General features: G+C 48.3%; 8 non-coding genes across 8 annotated transcripts; 1 reads left to right on the top strand and 7 right to left on the bottom strand.

Moving 5' to 3' along the window:
- Window positions 1-2,185: 2,185 nt before the first annotated feature.
- On the bottom strand, window positions 2,186-2,257 carry trnae-cuc (transfer RNA glutamic acid (anticodon CUC)). The gene has a single exon. It is a non-coding gene; the product is annotated as a tRNA-Glu (tRNA).
- Window positions 2,258-6,623: 4,366 nt separating this feature from the next.
- trnae-cuc (transfer RNA glutamic acid (anticodon CUC)) lies at window positions 6,624-6,695 on the top strand. Its single transcript has one exon. It is a non-coding gene; the product is annotated as a tRNA-Glu (tRNA).
- A 1,617-nt stretch (window positions 6,696-8,312) lies between these two features.
- On the bottom strand, window positions 8,313-8,384 carry trnae-cuc (transfer RNA glutamic acid (anticodon CUC)). Its single transcript has one exon. It is a non-coding gene; the product is annotated as a tRNA-Glu (tRNA).
- An 808-nt stretch (window positions 8,385-9,192) lies between these two features.
- trnae-cuc (transfer RNA glutamic acid (anticodon CUC)) lies at window positions 9,193-9,264 on the bottom strand. The gene has a single exon. It is a non-coding gene; the product is annotated as a tRNA-Glu (tRNA).
- A 655-nt stretch (window positions 9,265-9,919) lies between these two features.
- On the bottom strand, window positions 9,920-9,991 carry trnae-cuc (transfer RNA glutamic acid (anticodon CUC)). The gene has a single exon. It is a non-coding gene; the product is annotated as a tRNA-Glu (tRNA).
- Window positions 9,992-10,646: 655 nt separating this feature from the next.
- On the bottom strand, window positions 10,647-10,718 carry trnae-cuc (transfer RNA glutamic acid (anticodon CUC)). Its single transcript has one exon. It is a non-coding gene; the product is annotated as a tRNA-Glu (tRNA).
- Window positions 10,719-11,373: 655 nt separating this feature from the next.
- trnae-cuc (transfer RNA glutamic acid (anticodon CUC)) lies at window positions 11,374-11,445 on the bottom strand. Its single transcript has one exon. It is a non-coding gene; the product is annotated as a tRNA-Glu (tRNA).
- A 653-nt stretch (window positions 11,446-12,098) lies between these two features.
- Window positions 12,099-12,170, bottom strand: trnae-cuc (transfer RNA glutamic acid (anticodon CUC)). Its single transcript has one exon. It is a non-coding gene; the product is annotated as a tRNA-Glu (tRNA).
- Window positions 12,171-13,405: the final 1,235 nt, after the last annotated feature.

The following is a 13,405-nucleotide window of genomic DNA, read 5'->3' as shown; positions in this document are numbered from 1 at the left end:
ACAGGGACACCATCACACAAACTGGCTAAAGAACTACAGCAGAAACTGAAACACCTGATCAGCGGATCCTGACACTCTATACAATCAATACAGGAATTCTTGGACATCATCAGAAATATACACATAGACAAGGAAGAAACCATGGTCTCCTTCAATGTAACAGCACTGTTCACCTCTATCGACAAAACCCTAGCCAGAGAAACAATAGCCAACCTGCTGGACATACAGAACAGACAACAGGACGCTGAACCTATCAACAAAGACGGCATACTTAAACTACTGGACCTGTGCCTCACAACACATTTCACATTCAACAACCAGATATACGAACAAATCAACAGAACACCCCATGGGCTCACCGATCTCTGGACTCATAGCAGAAGCAGTAATGCAAAGGTTAGAACAAACAGTCTTACCGCAAATTCAACCCAAACTCTGGGTCAGATATGTTGGATGACACCTTTGTAATCATTAAGAACACAGAAATAGAGAACACACACCGGATCATCAACGCCACACTCACAGGAATCCGATTCACGAGAGAGGAAGAAAAGGATAACCAACTCCCATTCCTAGACGTGATGGTACAGAGAACACCGAACGGAGAATTCATCACGAAGGTTTACAGGAAAGCCACACATACAGACCAAGTCCCGAACTACGAAAGAAACCACCCCAACACACACAAACGGAGTTGCATCAAGACACTATTCAAAAGGGCCACAACACACTGCAGTACACCAGAACTGCAAAAAGAGCAAGAAGAACACCTATACAATATATTCGCCAAAAACGGATACCCACGCAATTTCATCAACAGATGCCGAAGGGAAAGACAACGGAACGAGGACATACCGCAACCCAAAGGACTAGCCATACTACCATACATAAGGAGCATTTGAGAACTGACAGCCAGACTACTGCGACCACTAGGACTCATAACAGCACACAAACCAACAGCCACTCGCAGACAACAACTCACCAGAACGAAGGACCCGATACCCATCCTGCGCGCCTTTATAGCAAAAAAAACCTACCCAGGTAAGTTTGCGCTACACCAGCTTCCGGGTCCGCTCCGTGCTTTTTTTGAAAAAAAAATTAAATTTTTTGTTGTTGTTTTTCTGTCGACGCTAGTTTGAAGTTCCCCATTGACTGTTCGCTCTACTGTGACATCTAAGAATGGGACTTTGTTGCTGTTCTCCTCCTCTTCAAACCAGGAGCACCCCTCAGGCCACAGTCTCACCACTTGGAACACCAATATACACACTAGTCAAAGACCTCCACTGAAGACGAAAACACCAAGTCGAAGATTCACGCCACTCCAGTTACTCCATCCAAGAATTCTTTAACACCAAAGACAACACGCGCAAACCAAATACTTAACCGCAGAAGCAATCATCCCAACACCCACACACGAGTGAACAATCCCCACTCTCTCCGTGGAGCAGGTAAGGGCAGTTTGGCACTGTCTGTTTGAAGACGAGGTTACGTTTGTTTAACGGTTTAAATTTAGTTTTTTTAAAAAAAAAGCGCGGAGTGGACCCGGAAGCTGGTGTAGCGCAAACTTACCTGGGTAGGTTTTTTTTCGTATAAAGGAGCGCAGGAGAGTCCCGGAGATGTGACTTGACTCTCCAGTCTCCCCAATGTTACAGAGATCGCATCGGGAGCAATGGATAAAAAAAAATTGCTGATGACGTTGGTGCTGTTTGGTGCTTGTGTCTTTGGTTCTTCAAGTAGTCTCTTCAGTTTTCTTTGGTCACGTTGATGTTAATGGATGTGAACAGGGCTGTATGTCAAAGGACAGCTTCATTCCATCCTCTTCTATCTTGGTGTCTTTGGTGTTCAAGAATTCTTGGATGGAGTAACTGGAGTAATCGTGAGTCTCCCTCGCCCCCTCAAAACCGCGTATCTGTGCCCCAAACAAGAGAGTCCCCAATAACTAATGCTCTGCTCTTCTCCACCCTTCCCTTCTGAGCAACAGGAACAGGCTCCGTGCCAGAGGCCTGAACCCCATTGCTTAACCCGGTAAGTCGTTCCCCCGACAAGTATCCAAAACAGTAAACTTGTTCTTGAGGGGAACGACCACAGGGGGTCCCTGCACTGGCTGCTTCCTCCAAGTCCCTCTCACTGTCACCCATTTGTCTGCAACCTTTGGAGTTAGTACTTCCCTAAAGCTGAAAACTGCTTCCCTGACCGGGAATCGCACCCGGGCCGCAGCGGTGAGAGCACTGAATCCTAACCACTAGACCACCAGGAAGACCGAGACCGGCTTTTGTAGTTCTGCTGAAAATTGCCTCGCTGCCTGGGAATCGAACCTAGGCTGCGGTGGTAAGAAGACTTTCACCGGTACATCCATCAATGTAATTTTTTTTGTATCCATTGCTCCCGGTGCGATCTCTGCAACATTAGGGAGACTGGAGAGTCATGTCACATCTCCGGGACTCTCCTGCGCTCCTTTATAGGAAAAAAAACCTACCCAGGTAAGTTTGCGCTACACCAGCTTCCGGGTCCGCTCTGCGCTTTTTTTGAAAAAAAAGTTAACTTAAACCGTTAAACAAACGTAACCGCGTCTACAACCAGACAGTGCCAAACAGCCCTTACCTGCTCCGCGGAGAGAGTGAGGATTGTTCACTCGTTTGTGGGTGTTGGGATGATTGCTTCTGCGGTTAAGTATTTGGTTGCGTGTGTTGTTTTTCTGTTGATGCTAGTTTGAAGTTCCCCATTGACTGTTCGCTCTACTGTGACATCTAGGAATGGCACTTTATTGCTGTTCTCCTCCTCTTCAAACCAGGAGCCCCCCTCAGGCCACAGTCTCACCACTTGGAACACCAGTATACAGACTAGTCAAAGACCTCCACTGAAGACTAAAACACCAAGTCGAAGACTCACGCCACTCCAGTTTCTCCATCCAAGAATTCTTGAACACCAAATACAACAAGATAGAAGAGGATGGAATAATACTGGGAATAACAAACATCCCGAGTGAACGCAATCCTTCCTTGATTGGAAATATACGGAACCGATTTCAATGAGCCTGACGTGATGTGAACACGCAACGTTCGGATGTGGAGTCAGATGCGCTACCGTTGCGCCACAAGCTCGTGGAGAATTTGAGGCCTCTATTCATGCTTAAGGGAAGTCATCGCACTACAATGATTTTGCGTTATGTCTCTCCACCTCTCCTTCTGTTTCTCGAAACAATTTCCAACCCTACCTCAATTAAAAGCTGAAAGAACTGCGGACGCTGTATATCAGAAACAAAAAACAAACAGTAGTTGCCGGTGACCCTTCCATAGAACCGATGGTGATTGGGAAAACGTTGGTTTATATGCAGGAGATATTGTGGGAGGAAGGCGGATGCAGTAAATGATAGATCAGGACAGAGCCCAAAGCGAGGGAAGAACTGTTGGACAGGAAAGGGAGTTGATAACGATCTGCGTGGGAGGGTGAATAACTGTTAATAGAGACTGTTAGTGGCTAAGAATAGGTAGTGTGTAATGACAGACTATGTGACAACAAGGCTTGGTGTGTGTGGTAGAGACGAGGATACTATGGATTTCAGGCCCTAGAATTATTGAATTTGATATTGGGACCGAAGGGATGTATAGTTCCCAAGTGGAATATTCGGTGCTCTTCGTTCTGCTGGTCCTGAGCTTCGCTGGGACAATACAGCAAACCTGAGACAGAGATGTTGGTCAGGGAACAGGGTGGGGTTGGAATTGGCAGGCAACTGGAAGCTCAGGGTCTTTTTTGCAGGCAGAACATAGATGTTCTATAGATGTTTGGGGAACATTTTCCTGGCCCCATTAAAAGCACACATTGTCAAAGCCGAGGAAGAGCAGCAAATAAAGCCCTCCTGGATGGGTTCGAAACACCAACCTTCCAGTTAACAGCCGTGAAAGTATTACAAGCATTTTCGACAAGTGATACAGGGGACTGGGAAGAAAAGTATTATAAACTGTGAACAACAAAGTTCTGGAGTACCACACTTACATTCAAACACCAAAAACATCCAGATCCTGATTAATCAGATTGAATTGTGGTGCTTTTCTGCAAAGCATCCACCTGTAATGTCCTACAAAAGAGTGACAAAACCCATCCCTGTCAGCCCAGGATAGAAAATCCGAAGGGATGAAGGTTTGCTTATTTTCTGAAGATTCACAAAGCTAAGACTGGGTTTTGGTGATTGTTTCCTTTCCACTCCTAGGAGCCACAGTGGTTGGGGCGGTGAGTTGGGGAAAGTAAAATGTGCTGAAAGTGTGTTGCTGGTTAAAGCACAGCTGGTTAGGCAGCATCCAAGGAATAGGAAATTCGACGTTTCGGGCATATGCCCTTTCCTGATGAAGGGCATATGCCCGAAACGTCGAATTTCCTATTCCTTGGATGCTGCCTAACCTGCTGTGCTTTAACGAGCAACACATTTTCAGCTGTGATCTCCAGCATCTGCAGACCTCATTGTTTACCCGAAAGTAAAATTTGCCCGTGAGCAGCGTGTGGGGCTGTCTCAGCTTCCGCTGTGACTTGACTCCGATGTTCTGAGGGACATTTATTGACGCGAGACAGTGAAAAGATTCTCATTCCCGCAGATCAGGAATTCAAACAGTATGCCGGCTTCAGGACAATGAGAAAGATTAATTGGGGTGTGTGAAGAAGCTGTGAGCTGCATTTCAAACAGGTAGGTGGAGACAGATGCGTCATCCATTGCGCCCCGGCCCTGTGCGTATCTAACGCCACCATGCTGCAGAGTTCTGACGCTAACACGGACATGCGCAGCAATGGGAACATTCACAAGGTCAACAACCAAAGACAATCAGCGTCACTGATTCCCTTCCACAGTCCCAACTTTGTGAAGCAGTATCTTTCACTGGCAAAGGAAACACCCTTGTCCTCAGGTGCCTGCTTCATTTCGATCACGATTTCCAGCCCCTCACTGTTCTTGTCTCATTTCCAGACACTTGGCTCAGCGCCTCAAAAGAAGCTCTGCGTGTATCTGCTTGTTCCACCTGAACAGGCAGTGGGTTACAGATTCCCACCAGTCCCAATGTGAGTGAAATAGTTTTCCCACTCCACTGACTTGAATCTTAAAGAAGAAGCCGGGGAGCAAGCTCCCTTTCTTTTCGGCGACATTTCTCATTTTGTAGTCGGCAGGGGTCACACCTGCGTGGGGAAACCGCAATGGGTTTCAAGTCCATCGCATAAACCACTCGGCCCACGAATACAGAACCACACTGACAGCTTCACTTCCCAGATCTGTCTGTCTGTGGAGCTGACAAAGAGTGAATCATCGCAGAGTTTGTTTGAATCCATTCACTTTAGTGATTCGAAAGGGTTAAATATCTGCACACTGCGAGTCTAGGTGTTTCATCGCAAAAGATGAAATGAACTTTCAGTTAAAAACAAATCTAGAAATTTCAGGAGGAACGGAGAAGGTCAGGCAACATCTATGGAAAGCGAATCAGACACAGCATTTCAGAATTCCGTTTTCTCCGACAGGTGCTGTCAAACCTGCCGAGTTTCTTTTTTTGTCTCGGGTTCTCAGCATCCGCAGTCCCTTACGTTAGACAATAATACAACTCAGAAACCCCTTTATAGAGGAGGTTTCCGTTTGGATAACATTCTCCTGACCCCATTAAAGCGTACACAGCCGCGAAGCCTAGGAAGCGCATCGAAATAAGCGTCCCTGGGTGGTTACGAACCACCAACCTTTCGGTTATCTTTGCTGATGACGTTGGTGCTGTTTGGTGTTTGTGTCTTTGGTTCTTAAAGTATTGTCTTCAGTTTTCTTTGGTCACGTTGATGTTAATGGATGTGAACAGGGCTGTATGCCAAAGGACAGTATTATTCCATCCTCTTCTATCTTGTTGTCTTTGGTGTTCAAGAATTCTTGGATGGAGTAACTGAAGTGGCGTGAGTCTTCGACTTGGTGTTTTAGTCTTCAGTGGAGGTCTTTGACTAGTCTGTATATTGGTGTTCCAAGTGGTGAGACTGTGGCCTGAGGGGGGCTCCTGGTTTGAAGAGGAGGAGAACAGCAACAAAGTGCCATTCCTAGATGTCACAGTAGGGCGAACAGTCAATGGGGAACTTCAAACTAGCGTCGACAGGAAAACAACACACGCAAACCAAATACTTAACCACAGAAGCAATCATCCCAACACCCACAAACGAGTGAACAATCCTCACTCTCTCCGCGGAGCAGGTAAGGGCTGTTTGGCACTGTCTGTTTGTAGACGCGGTTACGTTTGTTTCACGGTTTAAATTTAAATATCTTTTTCGAAAAAAGCGCGGAGCGAACCCGGAAGCTGGTGTAGCGCAAACTTACCTGGGTAGTTTTTTTCCCAATATAGGCGCGCAGGAGAAGAAAAACCTACCCAGGTTAGCTTGCGCTACACCAGCTTCCGGGTCCACTCCGCGCTTTTTTCCAATAAAGGCGCGCAGGAGAGTCCCGGAGGTGTGACTTGACTCTCCTGTCTCCCCAATGTTATAGAGATCGCATCGGGAGCAATGGACACAAAAAAGTTACATTGATGGATGCACCGGTGAAAGTCTTCTTACTGCTGCAGCCCGGGTTCGATTCCCGGGCAGCGAGGCCATTTTCAGCAGAGCTACAAGGCCGGCTCTATGTCTCCCTGGTGGTCTAGTGGTTAGGATTTGGCGCTCTCACCGCCGCGGCCCGGGTGCGATTCCCGGTCAGGGAAGCAATTTTCCGCGGGTCTGCAGGCTATCCATTCTTTTTAAATGCGCTGTATCGTTGTTTCCTGATCTTCGTCATTCCTGGGTGCTGCAGTGTGAAGTAGCTGGTTGAAATGTGTTGGGATGATTGCTTCTGCAGCTTAAGTACTTGGTTCGCGTGTGTTGTTTCCTGTAGACGCGGTTTTCAATTTACCATTGACTGTTCGCTCTACTGTGACATCTAGAACAACACCACTTTTTGTTGTTCTCCTCTTTTGTGAATTTTATGCCAGTAAGGAGATTGTTGATGGTGTTGTAGGTTTCCTCTAAGTTGTTTCACGTTGTGATGACAAAAGTGTCATCACTGTAGCCGACCCAAAGTTTGGGTTGGATCTTTGGAAGGGCTGTTTGTTCGAAACTCTGCATTATTGCTTCTGTTAGGAATCCTGATATTGGTGGTTTCATGGGTGTTCCGTTGATTTGTTTGTTAGTCTTGTTACTGAATAGGAAGTGGGAGGTAAGGCACAGCTCCACGAGCTTGACAGTGTTATCTTTGCTGATGACGTTGGTGCTGTTTGGTGTTTGTGTCTTTCGTTCTTAAAGTATTGTCTTCAGTTTTCTTTGGTCACGTTGATGTTAATGGATGTGAACAGGGCTGTATGCCAAAGGACAGTATTATTCCATCCTCTTCTATCTTGTTGTCTTTGGTGTTCAAGAATTCTTGGATGGAGTAACTGAAGTGGCGTGAGTCTTCGACTTGGTGTTTTAGTCTTCAGTGGAGGTCTTTGACTAGTCTGTATATTGGTGTTCCCAGTGGTGAGACTGTGGCCTGAGGGGAGCTCCTGGTTTGAAGAGGAGGAGAACAGCAACAAAGTGCCATTCCTAGATGTCACAGTAGGGCGAACAGTCAATGGGGAACTTCAAACTAGCGTCGACAGAAAAACAACACACGCAAACCAAATACTTAACCACAGAAGCAATCATCCCAACACCCACAAACGAGTGAACAATCCTCACTCTCTCCGCGGAGCAGGTAAGGGCTGTTTGGCACTGTCTGTTTGTAGACGCGGTTACGTTTGTTTCACGGTTTAACTTTAAATATCTTTTTCGAAAAAAGCGCGGAGCGAACCCGGAAGCTGGTGTAGCGCAAACTTACCTGGGTAGTTTTTTTCCCAATATAGGCGCGCAGGAGAAGAAAAACCTACCCAGGTTAGCTTGCGCTACACCAGCTTCCGGGTCCACTCCGCGCTTTTTTCCAATAAAGGCGCGCAGGAGAGTCCTGGAGGTGTGACTTGACTCTCCTGTCTCCCCAATGTTATAGAGATCGCATCGGGAGCAATGGACACAGAAACTTACATTGATGGATACAAGAAAAATTAAATTTAAACTGTAAAACACACGTAACCGCGTCTGCAAACAGACACTGCCAAGCAGCCCCGACCTGCTCCGTCGAGAGAGTGAAGACTGTTCACTCGTTTGTAGCTGCAGGAGCAATCATCCCAACACATACAAACAAATCTGCATCAGGATGCGATTTGAACGAGCTACATCACACTGCAGCACCCAGGTACGGTGAAGATCAATAAACAACTGTAAAGCGCATTTCAGAAGAATGGACAGCCCGTAGGCCAGCTAAAAACAGCTTCCCTGACCGGGAATGGAACCCGGGCCGCGGCGGTGAGAGCGCCAAATCCTAACCACTAGACCACCAGGGAGACATAAAGCCATCCTTGTAGCTCTGCTGAAAATGGCCTCGCTGCCCGGGAATCGAACCTGGGCTGCAGCAGTAAGAAGACTTTCACCGGTGCATCCATCAATGTAACTTTTTTGTGTCCATTGCTCCCGATGCGATCTCTATAACATTGGGGAGACTTAGAGTCAAGTCACATCTGCGGGACTCTCCTGCGCGCCTTTATTGCAAAAAAGCGCGGAGTGGACCCGGAAGCTGGTGTAGCGCAAGCTAACCTGGGTAGGTCTTTCTTCCTACAAATGCTCCCGATGCGATCGCGTGAACATTGGGGAGACTTAGAGTCAAGTCACATCTGCGGGACTCTCCTGCGCGCCTTTATTGGAAAAAAGCGCGGAGTGGACCCGGAAGCTGGTGTAGCGCAAGCTAACCTGGGTAGGTCTTTCTTCCTACAAATGCGCGCAGGGGAGTCCCGGAGATGTGACTTGACTCTCCTGTCTCCCCAATGTTATAGAGATCGCATCGGGAGCAATGGACACAGAAACTTACATTGATGGATACAAGAAAAATTAAATTTAAACTGTAAAACACACGTAACCGCGTCTACAAACAGACACTGCCAAGCAGCCCCGACCTGCTCCGTCGAGAGAGTGAAGACTGTTCACTCGTTTGTAGCTGCAGGAGCAATCATCCCAACACATACAAACAAATCTGCATCAGGATGCGATTTGAACGAGCTACATCACACTGCAGCACCCAGGTACGGTGAAGATCAATAAACAACTGTAAAGCGCATTTCAGAAGAATGGACAGCCCGTAGGCCAGCTAAAAACAGCTTCCCTGACCGGGAATCGAACCCGGGCCGCGGCGGTGAGAGCGCCAAATCCTAACCACTAGACCACCAGGGAGACATAAAGCCATCCTTGTAGCTCTGCTGAAAATGGCCTCGCTGCCCGGGAATCGAACCTGGGCTGCAGCAGTAAGAAGACTTTCACCGGTGCATCCATCAAGGTAACTTTTTTGTGTCCATTGCTCCCGATGCGATCGCGTGAACATTGGGGAGACTTAGAGTCAAGTCACATCTGCGGGACTCTCCTGCGCGCCTTTATTGCAGAAAGGCGCGGAGTGGACCCGGAAGCTGGTGTAGCGCAAGCTCACCTGGGTAGGTCTTTCTTCCTATAATTGCGCGCAGGAGAGTCCCGGAGATGTGACTTGACTCTCCTGTCTCCCCAATGTTATAGAGATCGCATCGGGAGCAATGGACACAGAAACTTACATTGATGGATACAAGAAAAATTAAATTTAAACTGTAAAACACACGTAACCGCGTCTACAAACAGACACTGCCAAGCAGCCCCGACCTGCTCCGTCGAGAGAGTGAAGACTGTTCACTCGTTTGTAGCTGCAGGAGCAATCATCCCAACACATACAAACAAATCTGCATCAGGATGCGATTTGAACGAGCTACATCACACTGCAGCACCCAGGTACGGTGAAGATCAATAAACAACTGTAAAGCGCATTTCAGAAGAATGGACAGCCCGTAGGCCAGCTAAAAACAGCTTCCCTGACCGGGAATCGAACCCGGGCCGCGGCGGTGAGAGCGCCAAATCCTAACCACTAGACCACCAGGGAGACATAAAGCCATCCTTGTAGCTCTGCTGAAAATGGCCTCGCTGCCCGGGAATCGAACCTGGGCTGCAGCAGTAAGAAGACTTTCACCGGTGCATCCATCAAGGTAACTTTTTTGTGTCCATTGCTCCCGATGCGATCCCGTGAACATTGGGGAGACTTAGAGTCAAGTCACATCTGCGGGACTCTCCTGCGCGCCTTTATTGCAGAAAGGCGCGGAGTGGACCCGGAAGCTGGTGTAGCGCAAGCTAACCTGGGTAGGTCTTTCTTCCTATAATTGCGCGCAGGAGAGTCCCGGAGATGTGACTTGACTCTCCTGTCTCCCCAATGTTATAGAGATCGCATCGGGAGCAATGGACACAGAAACTTACATTGATGGATACAAGAAAAATTAAATTTAAACTGTAAAACACACGTAACCGCGTCTACAAACAGACACTGCCAAGCAGCCCCGACCTGCTCCGTCGAGAGAGTGAAGACTGTTCACTCGTTTGTAGCTGCAGGAGCAATCATCCCAACACATACAAACAAATCTGCATCAGGATGCGATTTGAACGAGCTACATCACACTGCAGCACCCAGGTACGGTGAAGATCAATAAACAACTGTAAAGCGCATTTCAGAAGAATGGACAGCCCGTAGGCCAGCTAAAAACAGCTTCCCTGACCGGGAATCGAACCCGGGCCGCGGCGGTGAGAGCGCCAAATCCTAACCACTAGACCACCAGGGAGACATAAAGCCATCCTTGTAGCTCTGCTGAAAATGGCCTCGCTGCCCGGGAATCGAACCTGGGCTGCAGCAGTAAGAAGACTTTCACCGGTGCATCCATCAAGGTAACTTTTTTGTGTCCATTGCTCCCGATGCGATCGCGTGAACATTGGGGAGACTTAGAGTCAAGTCACATCTGCGGGACTCTCCTGCGCGCCTTTATTGCAGAAAGGCGCGGAGTGGACCCGGAAGCTGGTGTAGCGCAAGCTAACCTGGGTAGGTCTTTCTTCCTATAAATGCGCGCAGGAGAGTCCCGGAGATGTGACTTGACTCTCCTGTCTCCCCAATGTTATAGAGATCGCATCGGGAGCAATGGACACAGAAACTTACATTGATGGATACAAGAAAAATTAAATTTAAACTGTAAAACACACGTAACCGCGTCTACAAACAGACACTGCCAAGCAGCCCCGACCTGCTCCGTCGAGAGAGTGAAGACTGTTCACTCGTTTGTAGCTGCAGGAGCAATCATCCCAACACATACAAACAAATCTGCATCAGGATGCGATTTGAACGAGCTACATCACACTGCAGCACCCAGGTACGGTGAAGATCAATAAACAACTGTAAAGCGCATTTCAGAAGAATGGACAGCCCGTAGGCCAGCTAAAAACAGCTTCCCTGACCGGGAATCGAACCCGGGCCGCGGCGGTGAGAGCGCCAAATGCTAACCACTAGACCACCAGGGAGACATAAAGCCATCCTTGTAGCTCTGCTGAAAATGGCCTCGCTGCCCGGGAATCGAACCTGGGCTGCAGCAGTAAGAAGACTTTCACCGGTGTATCCATCAAGGTAACTTTTTTGTGTCCATTGCTCCCGATGCGATCGCGTGAACATTGGGGAGACTTAGAGTCAAGTCACATCTGCGGGACTCTCCTGCGCGCCTTTATTGCAGAAAGGCGCGGAGTGGACCCGGAAGCTGGTGTAGCGCAAGCTAACCTGGGTAGGTCTTTCTTCCTATAATTGCGCGCAGGAGAGTCCCGGAGATGTGACTTGACTCTCCTGTCTCCCCAATGTTATAGAGATCGCATCGGGAGCAATGGACACAGAAACTTACATTGATGGATACAAGAAAAATTAAATTTAAACTGTAAAACACACGTAACCGCGTCTACAAACACACTGCCAAGCAGCCCCGACCTGCTCCGTCGAGAGAGTGAAGACTGTTCACTCGTTTGTAGCTGCAGGAGCAATCATCCCAACACATACAAACAAATCTGCATCAGGATGCGATTTGAACGAGCGACATCACACTGCAGCACCCAGGTACGGTGAAGATCAATAAACAACTGTAAAGCGCATTTCAGAAGAATGGACAGCCCGTAGGCCAGCTAAAAACAGCTTCCCTGACCGGGAATCGAACCCGGGCCGCGGCGGCGAGAGCGCCAAATCCTAACCACTAGACCACCAGGGAGACATAAAGCCATCCTTGTAGCTCTGCTGAAAATGGCCTCGCTGCCCGGGAATCGAACCTGGGCTGCAGCAGTAAGAAGACTTTCACCGGTGCATCCATCAAGGTAACTTTTTTGTGTCCATTGTGTCCATCAAGCTAACCTGGGTAGGTCTTTCTTCCTATAAATGCGCGCAGGAGAGTAACCCGAGGCACTACAGGGGTAGTCCCTCCCACCCACCCTCCTCCTCTAACCTTATAATAAGATCCGTTATGGTAAGCTGCATTTTGCTTGTTCTATTCTTCAGACCTAGTTTTTTTTAAAGGTTACTTTTAGAGGGATGGCAGCGAAGACAGTGCAATGTTCCTCTTGCAACATGTTTGAGCTGAGGGATGCCATGGTCGTCCCTGCAGATTACACTTGCAGGAAGTGCACCCATCTCCAGCTCCTCCAAGACCGTCTTCGGGAACGGGAGCTGGAGTTGGATGAAATTAGAATCATTCAGGAGGCAGAGGGGGTCATGGATCGGAGCTTTAGGGAAGTAGCAACTCCAAAGATTGCAGACAGATGGGTGATAGTGAGGGGTACTTGGAGATAGCAGCCAGTGCAGCGACCCCTTGCGGTCGTTCCCCTGAAGAACAAGTGTATCATTTTGGATACTTGTAGTGGGGGACGACTTACCAGGGGTAAGCAGTGGGGTTCAGGCCTCTGGCACGGAGCCTGTTCCCAATGCTCAGAAGGGAAGGTTGGAAAAGAGCAGAGCAATAGTTATTGAGGACTCGATAGTTTGGGGCACAGACATGTGGTTTTGTGGGGACGAGAGAGACTCACGATTGGTATGTTGCCTCCAGGTGCGTGATGTCTCTGATCGTGTTTTCCGGCTCCTTAAGGGGGTCGGAGAGCAGCCCGAAGTCATGGTCCACATTGGCACCAACGACATAGATAGGAAGAGGGATGAGGATGTTATGCATACTTTCAGGGAGTTAGGTTGGAAGCGCAGAGTTAGAACAAACAGAGTTGTTGTCTCTGGTTTGTTACCCATGCCACTTGATCGCGAGTTGAGTAATAGTGAGAGAGAACAGATAAATGCGTAGCTACAGGGATGGTGCAGGAGGGAGGGATTCCGGTATCTGGATAACTGGGGTTCTTTCTGGGGAAGGTGGGACCTCTATAAACAGGATGGTCTACACCTTAACCTGAGGGGCACCAGTATCCTTGGTGGGACGTTTGCTAGTGCTCTTTGGGGTGGGGGGTTAAA

Source organism: Hemiscyllium ocellatum, unplaced genomic scaffold, assembly GCF_020745735.1.
Source record: "Hemiscyllium ocellatum isolate sHemOce1 unplaced genomic scaffold, sHemOce1.pat.X.cur. scaffold_268_pat_ctg1, whole genome shotgun sequence".
In the NCBI taxonomy this organism is placed as follows: domain Eukaryota; kingdom Metazoa; phylum Chordata; class Chondrichthyes; order Orectolobiformes; family Hemiscylliidae; genus Hemiscyllium; species Hemiscyllium ocellatum.
Note: the sequence above shows the minus strand (reverse complement) of the source record. Positions and strands in the feature narration are given on the sequence as shown.